The following is a 27,311-nucleotide window of genomic DNA, read 5'->3' on the forward strand; positions in this document are numbered from 1 at the left end:
CATTTTTAAGGACTATTTAAGGGTTTATTGATGTATATAGGTGTTTTGCCTGCATGTGTTTGTAGCTATAACCAACAGTTACAAATAATAATACAAATAAAATATCACCATATGTGTTCTCTTGTATTACCTGCATGTAGTGCCTGTAGAACACAGAAGAGTGGTCAGACTCCCTAGAACTGGAGTTACAGGTGGTGTAACAAGTCTGTGCTCTCAAGCCCTAAGCCGTCCCTCCAGCTCCTAGCCTCACTTTCAACAGGACCCTCCCCATACTGTTCAACACATTATTGAATCACTGTTACACAATGCAGTGGAAGGGGAAATGTTCTACTTGTTTTTAATGTGCCAGAGAATGGTCAAAGTCTTTTACTGGTGCAAAGGGCTAACTGTGGTTGACAGCCATGAACTCATGCATTTTATAATAACCAACAATCAAAATATGCTGGGGACTGCACACAGTAGCAAAGAGACCACGTGTACCAATGGATCTCTAATGTTTCAGAATATCATCCAGATGGACACAGGAATTTTTACCCTACAAATCTGAAATGGTGAGGTTGAAACTGAAAAAAAAAATGTGTATCATCCCCTCTGTGGGTGTTCATTTAAGTCCATGGTTCTATTTGACATATAGGTGTTAGGTGGGGTGTTTCTCCTTTGCACAAAGAGATTATCATGTCTGAACTTTGCCTAATCCCTGCCAGTATGTTGTGCCCATATTAGATTTGAGCATTTAGTACAGGACACAACCAGAGTAGACAACTGCAATATTAGGATCTTTTATCTGAATTCACTCTGCTGAGAGGAAGTTGTATGGTGGAATAAGGGCATATTGTGTGAACCTCACCATAAATGTTAGCCCTAAGAAAGTTCTCTGGAACTGGAGCAGGTTCTGGCTGAGCAAAACACTTAACCTTCTTAGGGGAAGAACCACCAGGAAGTTCTGGATCCAGATCATTGTCCCAGACTCCTGACTTCTGGTGACCTGAGGGAGTGTCAGTGGGGCTGGAATTTGACCTGTTTGAGCTAACAGAGAAGAACGACTTCTCAGCTCTCTGAGTCTCCTAGCTCATGGAACCATCCAGCGCTCTGCCAAGGGAGCCACAGTTCAGCTAGGTTACATGGGCATCTCCTTATGAGTCAATATGGAGAGCCTAGCTGCACCGGTGCCCATGTCATTCACCAACTGTTCTGATAGGCTTATGAGACTTCACAGGAATGTCAGGGTCCACAAGGGGAAGAACAGAGAACCTGGGTCATCCTGACACCTCAGTATCCTCAGGGATCATTAAGTCTGTAGACAGCTCTCCTTCAGGCAAATTGTAACAGACACTGCTGATCTAGACAGCTGTCCTGTCCCAGTGTCAGGGCCCTGTTCATGTTTAAGACTGTGTTATAGACATTGCAACATTTATTTACCACGAGTCCTATATCTGGGAAACAGTCGCCGAAAAACTGCATCTGGAGAACTTCTGCTGAATCCTGGGACTCCCCAGCCCACCTCCCAGAGAGGTGATCATGTGTTTTCTGATGTGGCACTCTCATCTCTGGGAACATAAAGGACAGGGCTTTGCTTTGTCTTTTCCAGTAGATCCTGAATCTAACCCAGGGCTCTCTCTGCTTGGACTTAGAGAGGCATGCACGGCAGATGTGAAGCACCAGCTGTCTGTCTGCAGCCACGTGTCCAGTGTCTCCACCCTGGAGGCCTTCTCATGTGTCTGTGGAGGGGGAGGAGCTGTTTTTCAGAGAAGTTAATCTTTGTCAACAGCAGCTTGATGGGATGTCTGGGTCAGGAAATGAAAACAGACTGTTAGATTTGATTCTAGAACTCAGCCCCCTACCTTTATAGAACTTCTGCAGAATTCCGTGACTCTGCAGCCCACGTACTAGACAAAAAGTCATGTGTTTTCTGACGTGCCACTGTCTCTCCTCCTGGAACATGAAGGACAGGGTTTTGCTGTGTCACTTCCAATAGACCCTGCATCTAACACAGGGCTCTCTCTGCTCAAAGTGTCACTATTTCAAACAATGTTAGCATCTGTCTCTCAGCATACCTCACTGTGCTCTTTAGAGAAACAATCCTTTCAGGGACTGGCCTTAGATCCTGGGTATGAGCAACAATGGTCTCACATGGAGAATGTATCCCAAATTCCTAACCCAGATAAGCCGAACACCCCTGGCCCCACCAGCTGGAGTTCCCACAAATTCTTCCTCTCTACCTTCTACCAGTCAGATCTGATTTCAGGTGTGAGATTTCTGTACACACATCAAGTTCTGAGGACAGGGTTAGGTGCTTTTCAGGGAAAATCAATGGGAAGTCTTATTATTTCCTATTTGTAAGACAGTCTTGAACAGCAAAGCCTTGAAGAGCACTGGCCCAGGCAGTGGATGTCAGTTCAGCTAGAGGGACACAGTGTTCTGTGGTGCAAGGCAGGCAATGGGTCAGTGAGGACCAGAAGAGACAATAGGGCTCTGACTCCACCTTTTAGGCCTATACCATCCATCTCTGCAGCTCAGTTCAAACATGATAAAGACTGTTTCTGCCACACAGCACAGGAGACCCATCATCTCTGAGCACTCAGGTCCTCCTGCATCTGCGTGCGAGTCATCTTCTGCCTGGTTCCCAAAAACATGGTCAGGATGGAGGTGACAGAGACCAACACTGGATGAAAACAGCCTTTGCAAGAATCAGAGGTCTCGCCGGGCGGTGGTGGCGCACGCCTTTAATCTCAGCACTCGGGAGGCAGAACCAGGCAGATCTCTGTGAGTTCGAGGCCAGCCTGGGCTACCAAGTGAGTTCCAGGAAAGGCGCAAAGCTACACAGAGAAACCCTGTCTCGAAAAACAAAAACAAAAACAAAAAAAAAGAATCAGAGGTCTCACAGGGGGTGGTCTGCACAGCACTGCTACCCAAAGCCAACATCACAAGGACAACTCTAATACCACAGAATAAACCTGAGATTCAGAATACAAACTGCCTATGGTGGTCAACTGGTCAGAGCCTCTCACATGGTGACAGGGTGTATGTGTCTGAAGGAAACATGACTCTTGTTTAACCAGTGTCACAATGAATGACTTAGGATTTTATGAGTGTTAAACTGGTAACATACTGAGTGCTAACTGAAATGACACAGTCAACTTGAATGCTGGCTGAGAATAAATTTCATTCCTTCATGACTGCAACTATCTAAACACAAGGAGTAGAGCATGGTCTCTCACTCACTCTTGGGTTCATGAACCAAAGCAACCATGTGGACACGTAGGTTGGACATGGCATCCTTTGCTATCCCCAAGAAAACCATCCTTGAGACAAGAACAGGGTTGAGGGTCCTTCTTGTTTGGAGTGGGACCAGGTTACCTCCAATGATGGAATAATAAGGGGCATCTTGGACTCAGTCTTAGTGAACACATGAAAACAGTCTTTTTAATGTGTGTTCTGATGGTGATGGAAGCCTGGGCCTTGTGCATAGTAGATAAGCACCCTCCCGCTAAGCTACACCCTGATCTGTGATTGGAATCTATTTAATTTTGGTTATAGCATAACCCAGAGAGATACTGTGGCCTTGTATAGATCAGGGACTCCCCCTTCCCTCTGTTGATATAAGAAGTGGCTTTATTCTGTTCTCACCTGATGTCCCATCAGTAACGTACTTACATCAGTAATTTAGACTCTTATTTCCATTCAGGAACAAACCCCTGCCTCTCTCCTGTCATGAAGTCCCTCACCCATCTATATAGTCTTAAGGGGCTGATCAATGGGGACCTCCAGGATCCTTACAAAAACACATTTTCCTGAATATCACTATTAATAGCAACCAAATACCTGCCTGTTCCATAGCTCTGCCATTGGCCTCAATAGGACCACAATTGAGAAAACAACATTCTCTGATGAGTGGATCTACACTAAGCTTTAGAGTTGAGGCTTTTGGTTTTCTGGAAAGACACAGAAGATAATTTCTAGCCTGTGTGGATCCAACCAATCTCCATTCTTTACTGAGCCTCCAGATCATCTATTTACTGGCTCTGAGTCATCTCTCTTTCTGCCTCTCTGACTTCTCCCATGCTGGGCCTGTGATGTGTAGAGATATGAAAAATCCCAGGAAGTGAGTAGGACATCTCAGGGGAAAGTAGGAACCTTAAGGCCAAGTAGATTTCTTTCTGTCACTAAGCCATGTCTTCATGTCCTCTCCTTTTCTTTTTATGACATTCATGACCTACAAAGAACACCCAGGGTTTTGAAACATGCTTCATAGTTGGTTAACCCGAATGGTTGGTGAACACGCACCGTAGATGGGGGACAAAAAGCAGCTCAGAGCTCTGTTACCAGGTCTGCTCCCGTCTCACATGGAGACTGACTCACCTCTGGCGCCATTGCAGTTGGAAGGAGAAATGGAGGTGCCTGTAGGGCCTGTCCTCAGTCAGAACAGAACATGTTACTAATTTCACTACTCTTCTTCTGGGTGAAAAATGTCACCAGTGGACACCAAAGAGTCCCTTAGTTGAGGATCAGTGAAGTGGGAAAGTGAACCTTAGGGCAGGCTGCCTCTGAGCTGAGTCCTGGCTTTGAAGATCTGGATGTGTGAAGCTGTGGACATGAGCACATGTGTCACTGACATCAGGGATGGACACAGCCTTGGAGATCATGGAGTGTCCTTTCCTAGTTAACATTTATTGTGAAACTGACACAGCCTAAAGTCCCAGATGTAGGGCTAAAAGAGACTCAGTTGAGTTAGTGTTTTCTCCAGGTCACTTGCCTAAATGTGTTAAAGACTGAAAGACTGTCTTGATACACACACACACACACACACACACACACACACACACACACTCAGAGAGAGAGAGAGAGAGAGAGAGAGAGAGAGAGAGAGAGAGAGAGAGAGAGAGAGAGAGAGAGAGAGAGAGCCAATGACCCTGCAAGCAGTTCTCCTCCTCAGTTCCTGCCTCCAGGTTTCTGTCTTGAGTGTCTACCCCGACTTCCCTCAATGATGGATTTGACCTGAGTCAGGCCTGTAAATTCTTTGCTCCACCAAGCTGCTTTTGGTCAGGGCATTTATCACAACAGTAGAAGCAAAGTTAGAACAAACAGTTTTCTGGCAAGAGTACAAAGCATATTCATTTGGGTTCCACATAGTTTTATATCTTCATATGCAAATCCCACAGCACGATATGGGCAAACTGATTCAGGAATGTAGACACAAAAGAGGGGTCCACCAAGAGCATGCTCTCCTTTAGATCTCAAGATAAAGCCCCAGGATTTCCTTTGAAATTTTGGAAGTATATGGCTCTGTCTATGGATGCCCATACCCTAGGTGCATTCTACTTCTCCCTATGGACTAGGAGTTCCAAGAAAAATCTCCAATTTTCCCTAAGCTCACCAGGAACTGGAAGGAATCAGGAGGTCTGGAGAGCCACAGTGAACAACATGATTGTCCCCACAATGCACCTGTGCCCAGACATCAGTTCAGGTCACAACATTTAAGCCTGATCATCATTCATACTGTAGCCTGAGACAAGTGCTACAGGTGTCATCATGCTCTCCAAGGTGTGACATCCAGACACATAATCAACACTTAGGAAATTATTTCCATGAGACGCAGCCTTAACTTGCAACTAGGTTTTTGTCCCTATCCCCAACATTCCAGAGGTTGCTCTCCTAAGTTTTCTTTGGCCTCCTGGCTACTTATTATGTCTCTGAACATACTGCTCTGCCTGGAGACCCTGTGTAATCCTTGTGACCTGTCATTTCCCTTGGGGGGAAAGACAAACATCCCAGAGTGTAATCACCCAGGCAGAAGATGGGCATTTTAGAGAAATCAATAGGGATATGGGCATATGTGAGGCACAGATTAAACAAAGCAGGAAATGGGAGTAGCTACTCAGGACTATCCACATGATGATGAAGCCAGAAGTTCTCTTACCCAGGACACACAGGAGACCTACTCCCACACATCGAGAACATGTAACTCCTGATACAATTGTTCTTTGTCCTCTGCCCCTGACTGGTGAATGATTTGGTGATGACTGAGTTCCCTCTCACAGGCATCAGTAAGCAGGTCCCTTTCTACCCCTCATAGGTGTCTCTGTCCTATTCCTGCTGGAAGTAAATCCTGCCTTTCCAGAACACACAGAGATAACTAAGCATTTAGCTAGATTTCTGTTCAAAAAGGATACACAGAAAGGACTGGAGTGGGGTCCTCCCTCTTTGGTATTGACAGACCCAAGGCCAAGGACACCACAGAGTCATCCCTAGGGTGTTGTTCTGTTAGGGCATGAGGAGACTTATCAGCTTTATTGCTTACTGTGCAGTCTGGAGGTCTGAGACATAAAGAGAGGAAAGAGGAGAAAGATAGAGGATGGAAGAGAGAAGGAAATGAATTGTTGTGTCTTGTACAACATGTGATTCTAGGAGGGGCTTCTACCTGGGAGAAGTCTCAGATAAACGGGAGGAAGGACATAGAGCTAACACTAAGACAGCAGAGTGTTGAACAGTGCTGGAGCTGAAGCCCTTCTCCACAAAGGGAACACAGAGCACGTGGTGGGGGCCATGATGGACTCTGCTGCACTTCCTTGCATGGGTTGCTTCTCCTGGCAGTGGCTCCTGCTCACAGGTAAGGAGGTCACTATCTGACTTTGTGGGAGGAGGGGCATCTCAGAGCCTGGCTAGAGTCCCCTGAAGAAGACAAGATCAAGGGGAGACTCAGGGTTTCTGTTCTCGGCTTGAGAGGAGAGGACACAGACAGGGACAGCCACTTGGCAGCAGAAAGTTCTTAGTTATATGAGATGGTAAAATGGAAAAAAGGCCCCATTTTTCTCTACGCTAAGTTAATCACTTTAACAACTATATCCTGGGGACTGATGTCCCCAACCATGAGAGGGTGACTATAAAATTAAAAATCAAACTAGGGAAAGTCATTGAGAAGACTTAATGGTAATGGTACTGGTTGCCAAGTCTAAGACACCAGTTAAATCCCCAACACCTACAAAGTATCTTACATCTGTGTCCATGCTATACACACACTCACCCATATACAGAGACACACAAGTACACACACATACATACATTCACCCATGACATACACAAAGTATACAAACCAAGAAAAAAATCAAACTTTTATACTAAAGGTATCATTAGTTCCAGATGTGGGAACTTTGTAAATACGCTCCTGGATAAGAGGATCCTGGAACATACATTCACCCATTCATCCAAAAGTATCCAAGCCTTTATCAGGCATTGGGCTCTCCAAACATGTCAGGCTCATCTTGGTTTTCATGAAGCCCTGGTCTAGTGAGATAAAAGACAAACCTGAAAGAATGTCTAGAAGGAATAGTAGGTACATGGATGTTGCTGTCCCAGCAGCCAGCTCCCAAATGAATGACATGGAGACTTATTATTAATTATGAGAACTTGGCTGATAGCTTATGGTTGCTTCAAACTAGTTCTTAGACTTAAATTAACCCATTTCTATTAATTTACCTTCTGCCCCATGGATTTATTACCTTTACCCTACACTGCCCATATGGCTTTCATGCTTCTTCCATCTCTTGCTGGCATTTATCCACATCTCCCCACTTCTTCTTCCCAGCATCCTCTCTGTCCCTAAAATCCTGCCTAACTATTGGCTGTTCAGCTTTTTATTAAACCAATCCAAAAGACAAATCTCACAGTGTATGCAAAGATTATTCCAAATTTCCTCCTCTTTGTCTAAATAAAAAGGAAAGGATTTAACTCTAGCATAATGAAACTATAAACAATAAGAACAATTATCAGGTAAAAATTACATTTACAATGTCCTGTCCATTTGTATTTGGCATAGTTGAAAAAATACTCCATTATTTATTCTATCTTGATAAGGCCAAAGCTCTGTACCTAATTTACCTTCTATCATAAATAAGGAAAACTATGACCATCTAGTCTTCAATTCCATCAAAGACTGACCCCAGAAGGATATAATATTGCTTTAGTAAACAGGAAGTGCAGAGCAAGCAATTTCCAAAACTAAAATGACAGGAACACTGGCTGCCTGGACAGTCACCCAAGATGCCTCTGCAATGTTGAGGCATCCATCTTTGGCCTATAGGCCTAGGATATCTGACAGACTTATCTGTGAAGCCTACCCTGTCTTAGAAAAGTTCAGCAGTCATTTTACTTTGTGTCCTGCTGATCCAGTTTGGACAGCATGTCAGCAGTTGAGGCAACAGCCGTTTCCTGCTCAGATAGCTAGCTTTTGCCGCAAAGAAAGCAAATGCCATATAGAGGTTCTTTGATGCCCATCATTCTTTTTTGAAGTAGAATGGTGACACCAGGAGAAGACATGAGTCATTGGAATGAAAAGCCTTATGCTATTAAAACATTTAAAATGCCATATTATGTAGGTCTTTTAAGTGTTTGAAGATCACCTATCTATCCTAAATATATCTCTGTGTGGTCTTAAAAACATACCTAACACAGCTATTAGTTTCATAGATATAGATGACTATTAACCTGTATTTATTACTCTAAATAGCTTTCAAAGACTAAAGCTTTATACAACCTTTTTATTTTATTTATTTTTTTTTTATTAATTTATTTTGCAATACAATTCAGTTCTGCATATCAGCCACGGATTCCCTTGTTCTCCCCCCTCCCGTCCCCCTCACCTTCCCCCCAACCCCCCCCCATTCCCATCTCCTCCAGGGCAAAGCCTTCCCCACAGACTGAGGTCAACCTGGTAGACTCAGTCCAGGTAGGTCTAGTCCCCTCCTCCCAGGCCGAGCCAAACAATCCTGCATAGGCCCCAGGTTTCAAACAGCCAACTCATGCAATGAGCACAAGATCTGGTCCCACTGCCTGGATGCCTCCCAAACAGATCAAGCCAATCAACTGTCTCATCCATTCAGAGGGCCTGATCCAGTGGGGACCCCTCAGCCATTGGTTCATAGTTCATGTGTTTCCATTCATTTGGCTATTTGTCCCTGTGCTTTATCCAACCTTGGTCTCAACAATTCTCGCTCATATAAACCCTCCTCATTCTCGCTAATTGGACTCCCAGAGATCCACCCGGGGCCTAGTCATGGATCTCTGCATCCAGATCCCTCAGTAGTTGGATGAGGTTTCTAGCACAACAATTAGGGTCTTTGGCCATCCCATCACCAGAGTAGGTCAGTTCGGGCTGTCTCTCGACCACTGCCAGCAGTCTGTTGTGTGGGTATCTTTGTGGATTTCTGTGGGCCTCTCTAGCACTTTGCTTCTTCCTATTCTCATGTGGTCTTTATTTACCATGGTCTCCTATTCCTTGTTCTCCCTCTCTGTTGTTGATCCAGCTGGGATCTCCCACTCCCCCAAGCTCTCTTTCCCTCAACCCTCGCCTTTCATTACCGCCACTCATGTCCAGGCTGTTCATGTAGATCTCATTCCATTTCTCTGTCATTGGGTGATCCCTGTGTCTTTCTTGGGGTCCTGTTTTCCAGATAGCCTCCCTGGTGATGTGAGTAGCAGACAAGTCATCCTTGTTTCATGTCTAGTATCTTGCTATGAGTGAGTACATACCATGTTTGTCTTTCTGAGTCTGGGTTACCTCACTCAGGATGATTTTTTCTAGATCCATCCATTTGTCTGTAAACCTCATGATGCCATTGTTTTTCTCTGCTGAGTAGTATTCCATTGTGTATATGTACCACATTTTGTTTATCCATTCTTCAGTTGAAGGGCATCTGGGTTGTTTCCATGTTCTGGCTATTACAAACAATGCTGATATGAACATAACTGAACAAGTGCTCTTATGGTGTGGTTGAGCATTTCTTGGGTATATGCCCAAGAGTGGTATAGCTGGATCTTGGGGGAGATTGATTCCCAATTTTCTAAGAAAGCGCCATATTGATTTCCAAAGTGGTTGTACAAGCTTGCATTCCCACCAGCAGTGGAGGAGAGTTCCCCTAGCTCCACATCCTCTCCAGCATAAGGTGTCTTCAGTGTTTTTGATCTTAGCCATTCTGACAGGCGTAAGGTGGTATCTCAGAGTTGTTTTGATTTGCATTTCCCTGATGATTAGGGATGTTGAGCAGTTCCTTAAATGTCTTTCGGCCATTTGAGTTTCCTCTGTTGAGAATTCTCTGTTTAGCTCTATAGCCCATTTCTTAATTGGACTGTTGGGCATTTTGATGTCTAATTTCTTGAATTCCTTATATATTCTGGATATCAGTCCTCTGTCAGATGTGGGGTTGGTGAAGATCTTTTCCCATTCTGTAGGCTGTCGCTTTGCCTTGTTGACCGTATCCTTTGCTCTACAAAAGCTTCTCAGTTTCAAGAGGTCCCATTGATTGATTGTTTGTCTCAGAGTCTGTGCTACTGGTGTTCTATTTAGGAAGTAGTCTCCTATGCCAATGCGTTCAAGACTACTTCCTACTTTCTCTTCTAGCAGGTTCAGAGTAGCTGGATTTATGTTGAGGTCCTTGATCCACTTGGACTTAAGTTTTGTGCACGGTGATAGATAAGGATCTATTTGCAGCCTTCTACATGTTGATATCCAGTTTTGCCAGCACCATTTGTTGAAGATGCTTTCTTTTTTCCATTGTGCACTTTTGGCTTCTTTGTCAAAAATTATATGTTCATAGGTGTGTGGATTAATGTCAGGGTCTTCAATTCGATTCCATTGGTCCACATGTCGGTTTTTATGCCAGTACCAAGCTGTTTTTATTACTGTAGCTCTATAGTAGAGCTTGAAGTCAGGGATCGTGATGCCTCCAGAAGTTGTGTTATTGTACAGGATCCTTTGGCTATCCTGGGTTTTTTGTTTTTCCATATGAAGTTGAGTATTATTTTTTCCAGGTCTGTGAAGAATTGTGTTGGTATTTTGATGGGGATTGCATTGAATCTGTAGATTGCTTTTGGTAGGATTGCCATTTTTACTATGTTAGTCCTGCCTATCCATGAGCATGGGAGATCTTTCCATTTTCTGACATCTTCTTCAATTTCTTTTTTCAGGGACTTAAAGTTCTTGTCATATAGGTCCTTCACTTGCTTGGTTAGTGTTACCCCAAGGTATTTTATGTCATTTGTGGCTATAGTAAAGGGTGATGTATCTCTGATTTCCTTCTCCGCTTCTTTGTCCATTGTATATAGGAGGGCTACTGATTTTTTTGAGTTGATCTTGTATCCTGCTATGTTGCTGAAGGTGTTTATAAACTGTATCAGTTCCTTGGTGGAATCTTTGGGGTCGCTCAAGTATACTACCATGTCATCTGCAAATAGGGAAAGCTTGACTTCTTCCTTTCCAATTTGTATCCCCTTAATCTCCTTATGTTGTCTTATTGCTCTGGCTAGAACTTCAAGTACTATATTGAATAAGTATGGGGAGAGTAGACAGCCTTGCCTCGTTCCTGATTTTAGTGGAATTGCTTTGAGTTTCTCTCCATTTAATTTGATGTTGGCTGTTGGCTTGCTGTAAATTGCCTTTATTATGTTTAGGTATGTTCCCTGTATTCCTGATCGCTCCAATACCTTTATCATGAAGGGGTGTTGGATTTTGTCAAATGCCTTTTCTGCATCCAGTGAGATGATCATATGGTTTTTTTCTTTGAGTTTGTTTATATGGTGTATTACATTGACGGACTTTCGTATGTTGAACCACCCTTGCATCCCTGGAATGAATCCTACTTGATCATGGTGGATAATTGTTTTGATGTGTTCTTGGAGTCTGTTTGCCAGTATTTTATTGAGTATTTTTGCATCAATGTTCATGAGGGAGATCGGTCTGTAGTTCTCTTTCTTTGTTGTATCCTTGTTTGGTTTAGGAATTAGGGTAATTGTAGCCTCGTAGAAGGAGTTTGGTAATGTTCCTTCTGTTTCTATTGTGTGGAACAATTTAGAGAGTATTGGTATTAACTCTTCTTTGAAGATCTGGTAGAATTCTGCGCTGAAACCATCTGGTCCTGGGCTTTTTTTGGTTGGGAGACTTTTAATGACTGTTTCTATTTCGTTAGGGGTTATTGGACTATTTAAATAGTTTATCTGGTCTTGATTTAACTTAGGTATGTGGTACCTATCCAGAAAGTTATCCATTTCTTTTAGGTTTTCCAGTTTTGTCGAATAGAGGTTTTTGAAGTATGACCTGATAATTCTCTGGATTTCCTCAATGTCTGTTGTTATGTCCCCCTTTTCATTTCTGATTTTGTTGATTTGGATGCTCTCTCTATGTCTTTTGGTTAGTTTGGATAAGGGCTTGTCTATCTTGTTGATTTTCTCAAAGAACCAACTCTTTGTTTCATTAATTTTTTGTATTGTTCTCTTTGTTTCTATTTTATTGATTTCAGCTTTCACTTTGATAATTTCCTGGCGTCTATTTTTCCTGGGAGACTGTGCTTCTTCTTGTTCTAGAGCTTTCAGGTATGCTGTTAAGTCTCTAGTGTGAGATTTCTCCAACTTATTTATGTGGGCATTTAGTGCTATGAATTTCCCTCTTAGTACTGCTTTCATAGTGTCCCATAAATTTGGATATGTGGTGTCTTCATTTTCATTGATCTCTAGGAAGTCTTTAATTTCTTTCTTTATTTCTTCCTTAACCCATTGGTGATTCAGTTGGGTATTATTCAGTTTCCATGAGATTGCAGGTTTTCTGTAGTTTTTGTTGTTGTTGAAATCCAACTTTAGACCATGGTGGTCTGATAGAACACAGGAGATTATTCCAATTGTTTTGTATCTGTTTAGATTTGTTTTGTGGCCAAGTATGTGGTCAATTTTAGAGAAGGTTCCATGGGGTGCTGAGAAGAAGGTATATTCTTTTTTGTTAGGATGGAATGTTCTGTACATATCGATTAAGTCCATTTGAGTCATGACATCAGTTAAGTCCTTTATTTCTCTGTTAAGTTTCAATTTGGGAGATCTGTCCAGTGGTGAAAGTGGGGTGTTGAGGTCTCCCACTATTAATGTGTGGGGTTTTTTATATGTGATTTAAGCTTTAGTAATGTTTCTTTTACATATGTGGGTGCCCTTGTGTTTGGGGCATAAATATTCAGAATTGAGACTTCATCTTGGTGGATCTTTCCTGTGATGAGTATGTAATGCCCTTCTTGATCTCTTTTGATTGATTTCAGTTTGAAGTCTATTTTGCTGGATATCAGGATGGCTACACCCGCTTGTTTCTTAAGACCGTTTGATTGGAAAGTCTTTTCCCAGCCTTTTATTTTTAGGTAGTGTCTATCTTTGAATTTGAGATGTGTTTCTTGTATGCAGCAGAAAGATGGGTCCTGCTTTCGTATCCATTCTGTAAGCCTATGTCTTTTTATAGGTGAATTAAGTCCATTGATATTGAGGGAAATTAATGACCAGTGATTGTTCATTCCTGTTATTTTTTGGTGGTGATGTGTGTGTACTTCTATACGTTGGGGTTTACTGCTGTGGCTTTATCTGTTGCCTGTGTTTTCGAGGGTGTATCTGACTTCCTTAGGTTGGAATTTTCCTTCTAGTGCTTTCTGTAGGGCTGGGTTTGTGGATAAGTATTGTTTAAATCTGGCTTTGTCATGGAATGTCTTGTTCACTCCATCTATGGTGATTGAAAGTTTTGCTGGGTATATTAGTCTAGGTTGACATCCATGGTCTCTTAGTGTCTGCATTACATCTGTCCAGGTTCTTCTGGCTTTCAAAGTCTCCATTGAGAAATCGGGTGTTATTCTGATGGGTTTGCCTTTAATGTCACTTGGCCTTTTTCCTTTGCTGCTCTTAATATTCTTTCTTTATTCTGTACGTTTAGTTGTTTAACTATTATGTGGCGAGGGGACTTTTTTTGGGGGTCTAGTCTGTTTGGTGTTCTATAAGCTTCTTGTATCTTCATAGGCATTTCCTTCTTTAAGTTGGGAAAGTTTTCTTCTATGATCTTGTTGAATATATTTTCTGTGCCCTTGAGTTGGTATTCTTCTCCTTCTTCGACCCCTATTATTCTTAGGTTTGGTCTTTTCATGGTGTCCCAAATTTCTTGGACATTTTGGTTCATGACTTTGTTGGCTTTAGTGTTTTCTTTGACTGATGAATGTATTTCTTCTACTGTATCTTCAACGCTAGAGATCCTCTCTTCCATCTCTTGCATTCTGTTGATTATACTTGCATCTGAAGTTCCCAATCGTTTTCTCAGATTTTCTATTTCCAGCATTCCCTCTGTTTGTGTCTTCTTCATTTTTTCTATTTCCCTTTTCAGGTCTTGGACTGTTTCCTTCATTTGTTTCATTGATTTTTCTTGATTTTCTCTCAGTATTTTATTGTTTTCTTCCAGGACTTTATTGATTTCTTCTAATTTGTTTGCCCTTTCCTCTAGTTGTTTACAGCGTTCTTCACATTTTTTTGTCTTTTCCTCTACGCAAGCCTCTAGCTTCTTCATGATGTCATTCATAAGGCTGTTTTCTTCTGCTTCTTCCAATTTCTGATGTTCAGGTCTAGGTGTTGGAGGAGGGCTAGGGCCAGGTGATGCTGTATTGCTATTCATTTTGTTGTATATATTTCTGTCTTGACATCTGCCCATCTCCTTGTGGTTCGTTCTTGGCCTTATCCGCACACTTGGTTCAGACAGACCAGTGTTCCAAAAGGGAAGTCAGTGTTCCAAAAGGGAAGTCCGGAGCAAGATGGGAGCTGGGGGCCGGCCTCTGAGTCTCAGGAAGAGGCTTGGGGCTCAGGCGGATGGGCGTGGGGGCAGGGCGTGGAGACTGCAGGGTCTGCCAGGGGTCTTGGAGAAGGGGATCCTTCCCGGTGGGGCTAGTAGGGAACCTGCCCGGTAGCCAGAACCTGGGGCCGAGTTGGGCAGGTCTTCCCTGGAGTGGCTGGTGCCCAGGGATGGGGTCTAGGGCAAGGAAGGGTACTCACGAGTGTTCCAAAAGGGACGTCCGGAGCAAGATGGGAGCTGGGGGCCGGCCTCTAAGTCTCAGGAAGAGGCTTGGGGCTCAGGCGGATGGGCGTGGGGGCAGGGCGTGGAGACTGCAGGGTCTGCCAGGGGTCTTGGAGAAGGGGATCCTTCCCGGTGCAGCTAGCAGGGAACCTGCCTGGTGACCAGAACCTGGGGCCAAGTTGGGCAGGTCTTCCCTGGAGTGGCTGGTGCCCAGGGATGGGGTCTGGGGCAAGGAAGGGTACTCACCAGTATTCCAAAAGGGAAGTCCGGAGCAAGATGGTAGCTGGGGGCCGGCCTCTGAGTCTCAGGAAGAGGCTTGGGGCTCAGGCGGATGGGCGTGGGGGCAGGGCGTGGAGACTGCAGGGTCTGCCAGGGGTCTTGGAGAAGGGGATCCTTCCCGGTGGGGCTAGCAGGGAACCTGCCCGGTGGCCAGAACCTGGGGCCGAGTTGGGCAGGTCTTCCCTGGAGTGGCTGGTGCCCAGGGATGGGGTCTGGGGCAAGGAAGGGTACTCACGAGTGTTCCAAAAGGGACGTCCGGAGCAAGATGGGAGCTGGGGCCGGCCTCTAAGTCTCAGGAAGAGGCTTGGGGCTCAGGCGGATGGGCGTGGGGGCAGGGCGTGGAGACTGCAGGGTCTGCCAGGGGTCTTGGAGAAGGGGATCCTTCCTGGTGCGGCTAGCAGGGAACCTGCCTGGTGGCCAGAACCAGTATTCCAAAAGGGAAGTCCGGAGCAAGATGGGAGCTGGGGGCCGGCCTCTGAGTCTCAGGAAGAGGCTTGGGGCTCAGGCGGATGGGCGTGGGGGCAGGGCGTGGAGACTGCAGGGTCTGCCAGGGGTCTTGGAGAAGGGGATCCTTCCCGGTGGGGCTAGCAGGGAACCTGCCCGGTGGCCAGAACCTGGGGCCGAGTTGGGCAGGTCTTCCCTGGAGTGGAGCTTTATACAACCTTTTTAAATGAGCTGCATAGGTATAATATCTTAAACAAGAATAGAAACATATATACAGTATAAGAAAATAACATTAAATTCGCATCAATATACAAAAATCCATACCAATGTAAAATATTTGAGACTAGTGTTTGTTTAAAAGTAGACTCAACAGTCCACCCTTTTATCTCACCATTTTTATACTATATGCCCCCTTTTTCCTTCAGAAAGAGACCCTTGGCCATTACCAATATCAGCTTGTAATCAACCCCCCTAAATGATGACAAACATCTATAACCCATCAAATAACCAAAAGCCATCCACCCCACCTCTTGGGAATGTGGGTGTCATGTTCTCTAGACTGATTGCTGTTATCTGGGGGACTGACATCTTTAGAAGACCCTGAGAAAATTGGGATAATGGTCAAATCTTGAGAGAGTTAGCTGTATTATTTGTTGTTCGGTCTCCATGCAATCAGAAAGCGCAAGGCTTAACTGAATTCCTGGCTGGCCTTGAAGCTGCTCTGGATGCAGAACTCTCATGAAACTGCAGCAGAAGCACTCTGAGATACTGGTTCACCTGGGCACTCATTTTCATTGGTATCTGGTCCTGTTGCTTCAAAAACACGTAAACTTTCAAAGGTGACATACTTATCTGCTTTAACACAAGTATGGAATATGCAGTGTGCAAAAGTCAGTAAAAGATGAAATTTTATTTTATGTTTGGTCAGGTAAAAGGCATCTGTCAAGTGTATAAACCTTTTTGGACTGTATAATCAAACTGTAATGTGCATCTATCCATGCCATAAGAAAATATGATATGTCATTGTAAGTCATAAGGCCTCTGTTGCCAACAAGGTTTATCATGTTTCATCTCATCTCAGAGAGCTGTTCCCATGTCAAGGGATCAGTTTACAGATCATCTGTCCTGTATCATTTTTTGGCTTCCTCCCACGTGTCTGTAGCCAAGATACTCAGGAGGTCTCCTGTGGTCAAATCTGATCTCTATTAATCTGGAAGGAATACACAGTCTTTTGTTTCCCATGGAAACAAAATCATTACCTCTCCTACAACACAACACACTGCCCAACTTCCATTTTGAAGTTAAGACATTTTAAAAATATACAGGTTGGTTTAATTTAGTAGTTTCCATAATCCAATGTCTCTCAGCAGCTATTGTTTTTTTCACATTAGCATTTAAAAAATTCAAAGTTAACAAGACACCATATAGGATCCAGACTCCCTGTGTATTCCATCCTTACATGACTTATTTTTTCTATTACTTCACTCTCTCTTTAAAGACTTTATTATTTTTAAACTAGTTACTTTTCCTATGAGTGTCTATACCCATTTTTCCTTAAGCCTATGTACATTGTTAAACACACTGTAGTGTGTTTAGAGGATTTTCCCATATGAACCTGCTTTACTGCATATCTGTAACCTTTTCCGTCTTCATGAGCAAAACCTTAAACCTGCCGTGTGGCTTGGCTCACGGCACACTGGTAGCTCAATCATACAGGCAGCTGCTGGGAGATGTGTCTCTATACCATGTCCAGCATGAGAGACACAAGACTAGGAAGCCCCATTCAGCTCTGTTTTTGTGTGTTTCGAAACTTTGTTTAAGTTTTCTCAGATCTTATGTGGATATATATGGCCAGACGTTGGGTGTCATTTGTAGTTGGACTTTTCTGCCCAGGCAGCCAGGTCCAAAATAAACAACATGGAGACTTATTGTTAATCATGAAAGCTCAGCTGATAGCTTAGGCTTGTTTCTAACTATCTCTTATAACTTAAATTAACCCATTTTTATTAATTTACTTTCTGCCTTGTGGCTTTATTACTTTTACTCTATAATGCCAGTGCTGCTTTCCTGATTCCTTTGTCTCTGGCTGTTGATTCTACATGTCTCTACCCTTATTCTTCCCAGTATCCTCTCTGCCCTGAAAATCCTGCCTAGGTACTGGCCATTAAGATTTTTATTAAACCAACCCGACTAACAAATCTTCACAGTGTACAAAAAGATTATTCCACAACAATAGTCAGAGAACTGGGGCCAAAGAGGGAAAAGAGAAAAGAAAAAGAAAAAGAAGAATGTGAAGGCCTGGGTTCTCTAGACAAAGAGAGAAGGGGAGGCATCACCTCAGCCCATATACTCTGGATATAAGCAGGAACCTGAGGTGAGCCCTGCATATACCTGAGGGGAGAATTCCACATAGAGAAAGCAACAGGTTCAGGGCCAGAGGGTGTAGAGGTCATCTTCTCATCCCCTCCTATATGGTGATCCCACTGTCACCCACATAGCCAGGCTAAGTGATCAGCATGTCTGCTCAGGACACGAGCTCCATCTTTCCATCAAATATAGAAATCCCAATGTTCGTGGATTTCTCTTTTCCCTTCTAGCCTCCCTTTTAACCTGCTGGCTGCCTCCTACTGTTGCCCAGCTCACCATTGAATCAGTGCCACCCATTTCTGTTGAAGGGGATAATGTTCTTCTGCTTGTGCACAACCTTCCTGAGAATGTTCAGGCCTTTTCCTGGTACACAGGAGTTATGGTGCTCAAGAGCCATGAAATTGCAAGATGTGCAATAGCTACCAATTCATGTGTGCTGGGGCTTGCACACAGTGGTAGAGAGACAGCATTCAATAATGGATCTCTGCTGATTAAGAATGTCACCGGGAAGGACTCAGGATACTACATCCTACAAACACTTAATACAAATTCGAGATCTGAAATAACATGTGCGGAATTTTTTGTACACAGTAAGTCATTCTTTGTAACCTCTGGTGCTGGATGGGGTTCACTCCATTTGTACATACACAGTGCTGTCAAGCCTGAACTAGATCTACCTCCTCTCTACACTGTGTCCTTGTGTTGTGGTTTGAAGATTTAGTTCAGGACATGCATCATGGAGATAAACTGCCATAGATCATAATTCCTCACCTGACTCTAGAGAGGACCTGTGCTGGGTAACTCAGCCAAGAATGTCGGCCTCAGCAGAGACTCTTGGGGCTCTCATCATGAACATAACCTTGGGTTTTTGGAAAAGATAAGGGAACCACGAGATCTTAAGTGTCCCTGTCTCCCCAACTTCTGTCCTAGACTCAGGTCACAGGAAGGAAGGACAGCATAGCTGACACCAGAACAATAGGGCTTGGGGGAAGTGCTGGAGCTAATATCTTCTCCAGGGATGGAGAACAGAACAGACAGCAGAGGCCATGGAGCCACTTCCACATCTGCTGCAAATGGTACAGGTACCCAGGCCATTCCCTACACTGTGCAGGAGAAGGTTCACTCAAAAATGGCCTAGAGTCTCCTAAAGAGGATAAGGGCCTAAGAAGAGACTTGGGGTTTCTCTTCTCTGCTGGAGAGGAGAAGATACAACAAGGGAGACAGAGACTCCCGCAGCAGGAAGCTCTTGATGGGCAGGAAATATTAAGGGGCAGAGGAGAAGAGTTGGACTGTTCTTTAATCAAGTTAATCACCTTGGAAACTATATTGTGGAGACTAACATTCCCATCTATGAGAAGATGACTGTTCAAATGAAAAGCAAAGTGCAGTGGGCCAGTGAGATGACTCAGAGGACATGGGCTCTTGCTGTCAGCCCTAATGACCTGAGTTCAATCCTCACATCCCACATAGTGGAAGGAGTAAGTTGAATAACACAAGCTGTCCTCTGACCTACACATAGGTACTGTGGTATGAACCCACTCATGTACACACTAATACAACATTAATGTGCACTTGTGCCCCCCCCACAAACAATAAATAAACATAAAAATCAAGTTAGGGCATGAAAAACTGTAATTAACTTGGAATCTAAGAATTTGGTAAATTAATGCATAGAACTACAGTTTCCTGAAGTATGCATTCATTTATTCATTCATTCATTCATCATTCATTCATTTATCCACTGAATCCTTTATAGGCATTGGACTTTCTAAAAAGATCAAATTGGTCCCTGGCAACAAAGTCCTAGTAGTGGATCACAAGACACATGAACAAGGGTATCAAGAAGGTACCACAAAGGAACTAATGCAAAATAAGTCAGAGTGTGAAGACCCAGGTTCTGTCAAGGAAGAGACCAGTAGAGGCACATTCTTCCATGTGCTCTGGCTGTAAACAGGGATGGGGGGCAGTGAGGGGTGAATCATGCAGACAGATGAGGAGAGAGTTACATACAGAGAAAATGACAAGTTCAGTGGCACTGAGGAAATGGAGCTCATGTTGCTGATCTCTATGAAGTAGGATAGGCACACCCTCACCCACACACCAAGGCTCAGTGATGGACATATCTGCTCAAGACTCAGAGACCCCACTTTTCCACCAATGCAGAGGATTCACTATTGACAGATTTCTTTCTATTTCCTTCTAGCACCGATTTTAGGCTTCAAGAAGCATACTGCCCCTTCCTAACTCACAATTGAGTTGGTACCACCCATGGTTGCTGAAGAAGACAATGTTCTTTTACTGGCTCATAATCTGCCAGAAAAGCTTCAAGGCTTTGCTTGGCACAAAGGCGTACTTCCACTCAACCACTTAAAGATAGCAAGCCATGCAATCCTCATTAATTCAAGCACGCTTGGGCATGCATATTATGGAAGAGCAACAATATGTACCAATGGAACCCTGCTACTCAAGAATGTCACCCAGAAAGTCACAGGAATTTACACCCTACGAACCATATCTGCAGATTTGAGATCAGAATGGGCCATCATGCACCTCCAAGTAAACAGTAAGTGATTCTTTGTGACTCCTGGGTAATAAGCAGACTTTGTTCTACTCCATATACACAGGACAGTGAGGCCTGGACTGTGCCTATCTCCTCTCTGAACTTTGTCTTTTTATTTGGGTTTGGGCACTTAGAGCAGGACCCATATGGGAGAGAAATTGTACTAGATCAGAAGACTTCACCTGACTCTAACCTACAGGGAAGAGGATGGCAACTCAGTCCAAGGATGTCCCCCTCAGCTCAGACTCTGTGGATTCTCACCATGTATGTGGCTCTGAGAAAGGTGCCATGGAACTTGAGCAGGAAGAGGATGAGGAGAGTGTGGAATCCTGGAAGAGTGGTGAGAAGCAAGGAGCCCTGGCTCCAAAGTGAACTCCAGGTAACTGCTGAGAGTTTTGTGATATTGCTTAAATTTGACTGCCTGCTAGAGCTGACTGTAAGCAATGCTTTATTATGCGTCCAAGTCTTGGAGCATGTGGAACCAACCAGTAGCTGTCATGACAAACATGATTAGGGTAGGCAACCTGTCATCTCCTTTTCCTGAGACTTAGCATGGACAGCATAGCTGAACAGGTGCCCAGGCCATCAGCCAACAGTTCTGTTGGGCTTATGAGTTCACAGGAAGGTCAGGGTCTGCAATGGGAGGAGTAGAGGGCACAGATCCTCTTGGCCATGTAATTGTCCTTAGGGGTCAAGCCCAGGGAATTGTCTCTTGTAGCAGGCATCACTGATTTCAATAGCTCCTCAGTCCCAAGATGAGGTCATTGCTAATACTTAAGTTTCACTTATAATCATGACAATGGTAATTTACCATGTGTCCTATTGTAGGGAAACTGAGAGATAGCAAAGACACTGGTTGAATAAAAGTTACACAGCCCATGACTGTGAGATCAGAAACACAAGATATCTGTGTATAGCCACAACCCCAGTTTCTCCACCCCAGGAGGCCTCATAAGGTGTCTGTGGGGGCATATCAGAGCTGTGGGTTCAGAAACTTTCATCTTAGGAATCAACAGCTCACAAGGAGAGTCTGGTACAGGCAGCAGAAGCAAATGAGCAACAAATTTTGACTCTGTAATGAAGCCTCAACTGAATCCTGGACTTCCCCAGCCCACTTCCACTACTCTGGACTTCAGATGATAGGTTTCTTGGTGTGGTGGTTTTACTCTTTCTGGAGAATAAGGAGAAGACTCTGCCTTATGCCTCCATCAATAACTTGCAAGCCACAGGGTCTAGTTTGCAGTGTACTCTTAATACTCTTGTGATGAAAGAGGAAAAGAATGAGTAACGAATGAGCAAGTGAATGGGTGGGCAGATGGATTTATGAGTGGATGGGTTTATGAGCAGATTGGGTAGTGGATGGATGGGTTTATGAATGTCTTAGAATCCCCTCCAGAGATTAGAAGCTACATGGGAAGTCCTACTATGTCTGGCTGTGTACATGCTCTATCCATCCTGCAGGTGAGACCCTTGCTCCATCTCTCTGACCTTCTTCTCCTAAGCCACTGAAGAAAGAGAAGTACATGAGGATCTTTGAGATGCTGGTGTGTGCAGACATTCTCACAGTGACACCCCTCAAGCAGTCATTTAGAGATCCTTGGGGTCCTGGAAGTCATTTAACCCCCATTGCCACTGCCATGCACATTTCTGCTGTTACTGTTCCTTCCCTGTCACTCATGATCTGTACCTTTGTTCAGGCAGGTATGCCTCCATTCTGCCCAGATCAATGTTCCCTTAACTTCCCCACATGAATGACTGCATTTCCTGGTCCTTTCTCACCAACACCTGGACGTAGGCCTTCCCTTGCAAGCCATAGAAAAGGGCACAGAAATCAGTGCAACAGCCACTCCTCTGAGGCTCCATAATATGCCAATACCCTACACACACACACACACACACACACACACACACACACACACACACACACAGAAGGAGTCCCCTTTGTGTCCCTGCCCAGGGCTCTTGACTTCTGATATGTAGAATAAGCCAAGAGACAGGAAGAAACATATCCTGCAACTCCTTATTGAATCCTTGGGGACTAGAGGTAGAAGAACAGGACTTCCAGCCCCAAAGTCTGGATTCTTTCCTCCATTTCACTTTTGATGACATCCTCCTCCCTGTGCAGCTCATGATCCTCCTGTGGTTTATGAGCCTTCCAAAGGAGAGGTGACACAGTCAGCATGCCTTTACCATATGAACCTACACCTCATGACGTTACACTGCCACAAGGTGGCTCCTGTGACCCAGTGACACACTCCAAAGCTCCAGCAGCTACACAGCTCATTCTGAAAGCATTTCATGCAACTTACTTTGTGATTCCCACTATCCAAAGAAAAAAAAGCACATTTCACACTGTGCTGGCCCAGTTCCTCTGTGCCTCACTGTTCACAGAAACTGGCACACAGATGTCTTGCAAATTGACTCTAACTGTGACATGTGACACTGGTCCAAATTGGGGGTTGTTTCTCATTTTGCACAGTGGAGAAACCACACACTCTCCCTCTGGTCACTGCTGTCCTCAACAGGACTAAGATCTCTGTCTGTTCAGAGTCACCAGTTTCAAACCAAGTTTTAGCTTCTGCATTTAATCAAAATGGGACCCAAGCACTCAGAGCTTGGTCTAAGGCCCTTCTGTGCTGTAGAGAAGTATTCATTGCAGGTCTTAGATCCTGGGTATTAATAGCATTTTTTTTGCCTATTGTAGCTGGCTTGGCAGAAATGATGGTATTCTAAAGAGACATTCATGTCTCTCAACGCATCATATTATTAAAACAATGGACTCCACACCAAAATGGGAATCTCCCCAGTAGTCTCATGCTGGGAGAATGAAGAGGCTCCAGCCAAAGGGGACCTTCTCTCTGGAAAGAGAGTCCACCTTGTAGGACCACTTTGTACGATGAGACTGAAGCCCAGACAATGATGGGGCAGTGGTGAGCAGGTCTATAGCTTTACTGGGCTGCTTAAATGCACATATCCTTTGCTTTCTATTTAAAGGTTCAACTTAACTTCAGGATCTGAAAGTTGGATTTCAGAGAGTCAAAGACCAGCTGAGGCTAGTGAAAAATGGACTTTGAAGAATCGAAGATGGAATTGGGAATTCACTTGTCTTTTTTGCCCTTTCCTCCAAATTAGCCATTCTAAATAAATATCTTTCTACTTCCCAGTATTCCTTTGGTTCTTTTAATTGATTTATTGAGGATGGATGGCTAAACCCAGTTTGGTTCACATTTGGTTCACAACCAACCCCCACCAATTTCAGTAACACCATGGAGAAAGTTACTGTCACAAATTCCTACTGGTAGAAAGGCATTTCTCCAAGGCTCCATAATGTGACAGTGTCCCCGAATGTGAAGGAACTCTCTCTGTGTCACTGTCCAGGGCTCTTGAATTCTGCAGTGCTAATGCATGGTTAAGCCAAGAACGTTCCATGCATGGCTTCCTGCAAACTGATGTTTGTTTTTGACTGAACACTGCTACTTTTTATCTTGTCTCCAAGCCCTGATAGTGCTGCTCTATGCATGGCCCATTTGATCCACGAAGCTTCCACAGAATTTTAGACTTATTCAATGCTAATTTTCCATAGCAGATAAATTTTCATCAATCTTTTTAACTCTTAATTGAATTCCACCCTCTTGTCCTGTATTGGATTCCTTAATTAATTTACCTTTTTGTGTTTTGTTGCAATTAATTTGTCAGTTTATTTGTGTCTCCTTTGATTTTTTTGGACATCTTGCACTCATTTATTTGGCCTTTTTGTTTGAGACAGGGTCTCTCTACATACCTCTGGATGTCCTAGAACTCACTAAATAGACCACGCTGGACTTAAAATGACATAGATCTGCCTGCTTCTGCCTCCCCTGTGCTGGGATTAAAGCCATTCATAACCATGCACAGCTCCCTTTGATGCCTTTGTGTGGAATTTTGTCTATTTTCCTGTCACTGGAAGCCACTACTGTGGAATAGGTGATTTGGAGAGGTGTCATTGCCTTGGTTTTCACATGCCTTGTGATTTTGAGTTAGCTTATTAGTTAAATTCTTTCCCATCTTTCTTTATTATTGAGAATTTCATACCTACCTGTGTACAATGAAATGAGATCTTATCTATCTCCGTTTTCTCAGGACAATTCTGCCATATCATATTATGTCCCTTTCCCAACTATGTGATTTGTTTTGGATAACCCACTAAGTTCAGTTAGTGCTGCCCATATGTGTAGGGGTGTGGGATCAAGTCTGGTGCTTAGAAGACAAATTGAGCAAAAGAAAATGAGACCCCAACACTTCTACAACAAACACTTCTGTCAAAAGAATGAAGATGAAAGATTTCAACCAACATCTTCTTCATTGAAGATATTACCCTATTATTACGATTTTGGTGAAAGAGTTTGTTGTTGTAGAGTTGAAAACAAACTTAATCCCTAGAACGCCCCTGAGAGTACAATACTGTCTGTTTACTGGTTTCAGTTTTACATCCCAGAACCGTTCTATTAGTTCCCAGGAGACTGTCTCAGCTCTGGGTGATCCTTTGGGATATTAGGTCATAATTGCTGGCTGCACCACTGGGTGGTCTATCACCTGTCATACATTGATTGCCATTCTCACCTAAGATGGAGATTTTTGTGTGGTGATCTTGTATCTTGTATAATAGAACCCTGGAGAATTTATTACTTTCAGGATTTTTTTTCCCTCAGTGCTAAGAACTGGACAAGGCTAGGGGACGCCTCTTCCAGCACTACCTGGATTTGTATATTTGAACTTCTTGACTCAGGTCCATGAAGGTCCAGTTTATGTCTCATATTTTTTGGTTTTTTCTTTTAAACTTTTTGGAGGTTTCAAGACAGGTTTTCCCTGTATAGTTCTTACTGTCCTGGAACACTCTCTGTCAACTGTGCTGTCCCTGAACACAGTTGGATCTACTGCCTACATTCTGGGATTAAAGAAATGCACAATCACTGCCCAGCTGTCCTTTATGCTTTTTATTTTATGTTTATGGCATTTCAGGACATGAACTTGTGGCTAGACAGGTTCCAGTTCTTATGGGAAAATTTATTACTATTATTGGGCTAAGTAAACATAGTACTAAGCCAACTCTCAATGATTTGTCATTATAAGCATAGATTAACACATGCGTCCCATTTAAGTACTAAATAGGCCTGACCCTGCTTAGCTTCTGAGATCAGACAAGATCTAACACACTCAGGGTACCATGGCCATAGGGAAATTAGTGCATCTCTCAACCCTCATCTTTCTCTTGCAAATAGTGATTAATATGGAGACCCATAACTGAGCAATGTTCAGAGAATAAGAGACTGTGGGTTGCTCAGCCCTAAATGAGACATCAAAGTTCCACCCCTCCTCTCAAGGCTAAGAAACTGTTTCAGAAGAGGGAGTGGATGTTTCAGAGGTGATGGATGGCTACCACAAAATGATGTTTTCAGATCAGGCAGTTGCATACATGAATTCATATATGGCTGTGCACAAGACCTGTGCAGGTTCAAGCCAGACAAAATCCCAACATGAAGGGAGTGTACAAGTGAGGAGAGCATGAAGTCCTACCACGAGGTGAGGAGTTATTGGTAACTGATGAATTCAGGGAGAAAGAGGGTTAGTTTTCTTTAAGGGTGTGGAAGGTTGACCATGTTTCAGTAGATAGTCCCATATCCACAAGTATGCAGGCAGCACAGATTGGAACTGATGGATTTAAAATAATGAGGACAAAGTTGAGTGGGTGTGAAGGAGTTGTGACTCTTAGAGGCACAGTGGACATTGACTACAATCAAAGTACAATATATGAAATTCTCAAAGAAGTAATAAGATTATTCTCTGTGTTCTGAAATATGAATTGTGCTCACACTCCAAAGGTAACTGTGATTATAACACAGTGTTTCCATTTTCTATATTTGTATAAGTGTGCACACACAGTATCACACTTTTCCTGGTATGGATAGGATAATGCTACACAAATCACTTTGAAGGCCCCAAAACAAAAATATTTCTCATAGACACTTAGATTTTCATTTTTTGAAACTATAATTTATGGTGTCACTTGTCTTTTAAAAGTGATTTAAATTGTTCTTGGTTTATCGCTATTGCTCTAAAAAACTGATTTCCATATTGCATGGCATACACATGCACACACACACACACACACACGGACGTTCATACAGGCACACACATACAAGTGAGGACATGCAAACAGGTATGCACACACAAATAAAGAAAATATAATTTAAAAAATTAAAGCTACCCACTTCCTGGCGTATAGCCCTTCTATATATCTCTAATGTTTTGAGGGAGTTGTGATGGCTAGTTCTCATTATGAATTTGGTTTGATTTAGAAATTCCTTAGAAGTTGTGGCACACCTCCGATGTGTCTGTGAGGACATTTCAGTGAAGAATTAACTGAGGAGATAGAAATACTGTGAAGTGAGTATCCAAAGGGGTGAGAACTCAGAATGCATAAAAAGGGAAGGAGAGGGCTGGGGGAAGACAGACAATCTCTTTCCACTGATTCATGACTTTATTTCTATCCTAGTGATTTCCTGGCTTTTATTTCATCTTGTCAGGATATCAGGAATGATATTTCTTATAGGACCTGAGGTACCCTGTTAAGGAATACACTTTTTGTACACTGTGAAGATGTGTCTTTGTCTAGGTGTCTTCTGATTGGTTTCATAAAAGAGCTGACTGACAAATAGCTAGGAAGGAAGAGGTTAGGTGGGAAAGCCAAACAGAGAGGATGTTGGGAAGAAGAGCAAAATCACTAGGAGACTGAGAGAGAAGAAAGATGAGCATGCCATGCTGAAAAAAGGTACAGTG

General features: G+C 43.4%; 1 protein-coding gene and 1 pseudogene across 1 annotated transcript in view; both read left to right on the plus strand.

Moving 5' to 3' along the window:
* Window positions 1-27,311, plus strand: part of Pglyrp1 (peptidoglycan recognition protein 1) — a 147,826-nt gene that overhangs the window by 21,352 nt on the left and 99,163 nt on the right. The gene's annotated exons all lie outside the window — the stretch shown is intronic.
* Window positions 6,544-20,506, plus strand: LOC128094650 (carcinoembryonic antigen-related cell adhesion molecule 3-like; annotated as a pseudogene).

Source organism: Peromyscus californicus, unplaced genomic scaffold (assembly GCF_007827085.1).
Source record: "Peromyscus californicus insignis strain IS unplaced genomic scaffold, ASM782708v3 Scaffold_4__1_contigs__length_199733344, whole genome shotgun sequence".
NCBI lineage: Eukaryota > Metazoa > Chordata > Mammalia > Rodentia > Cricetidae > Peromyscus > Peromyscus californicus.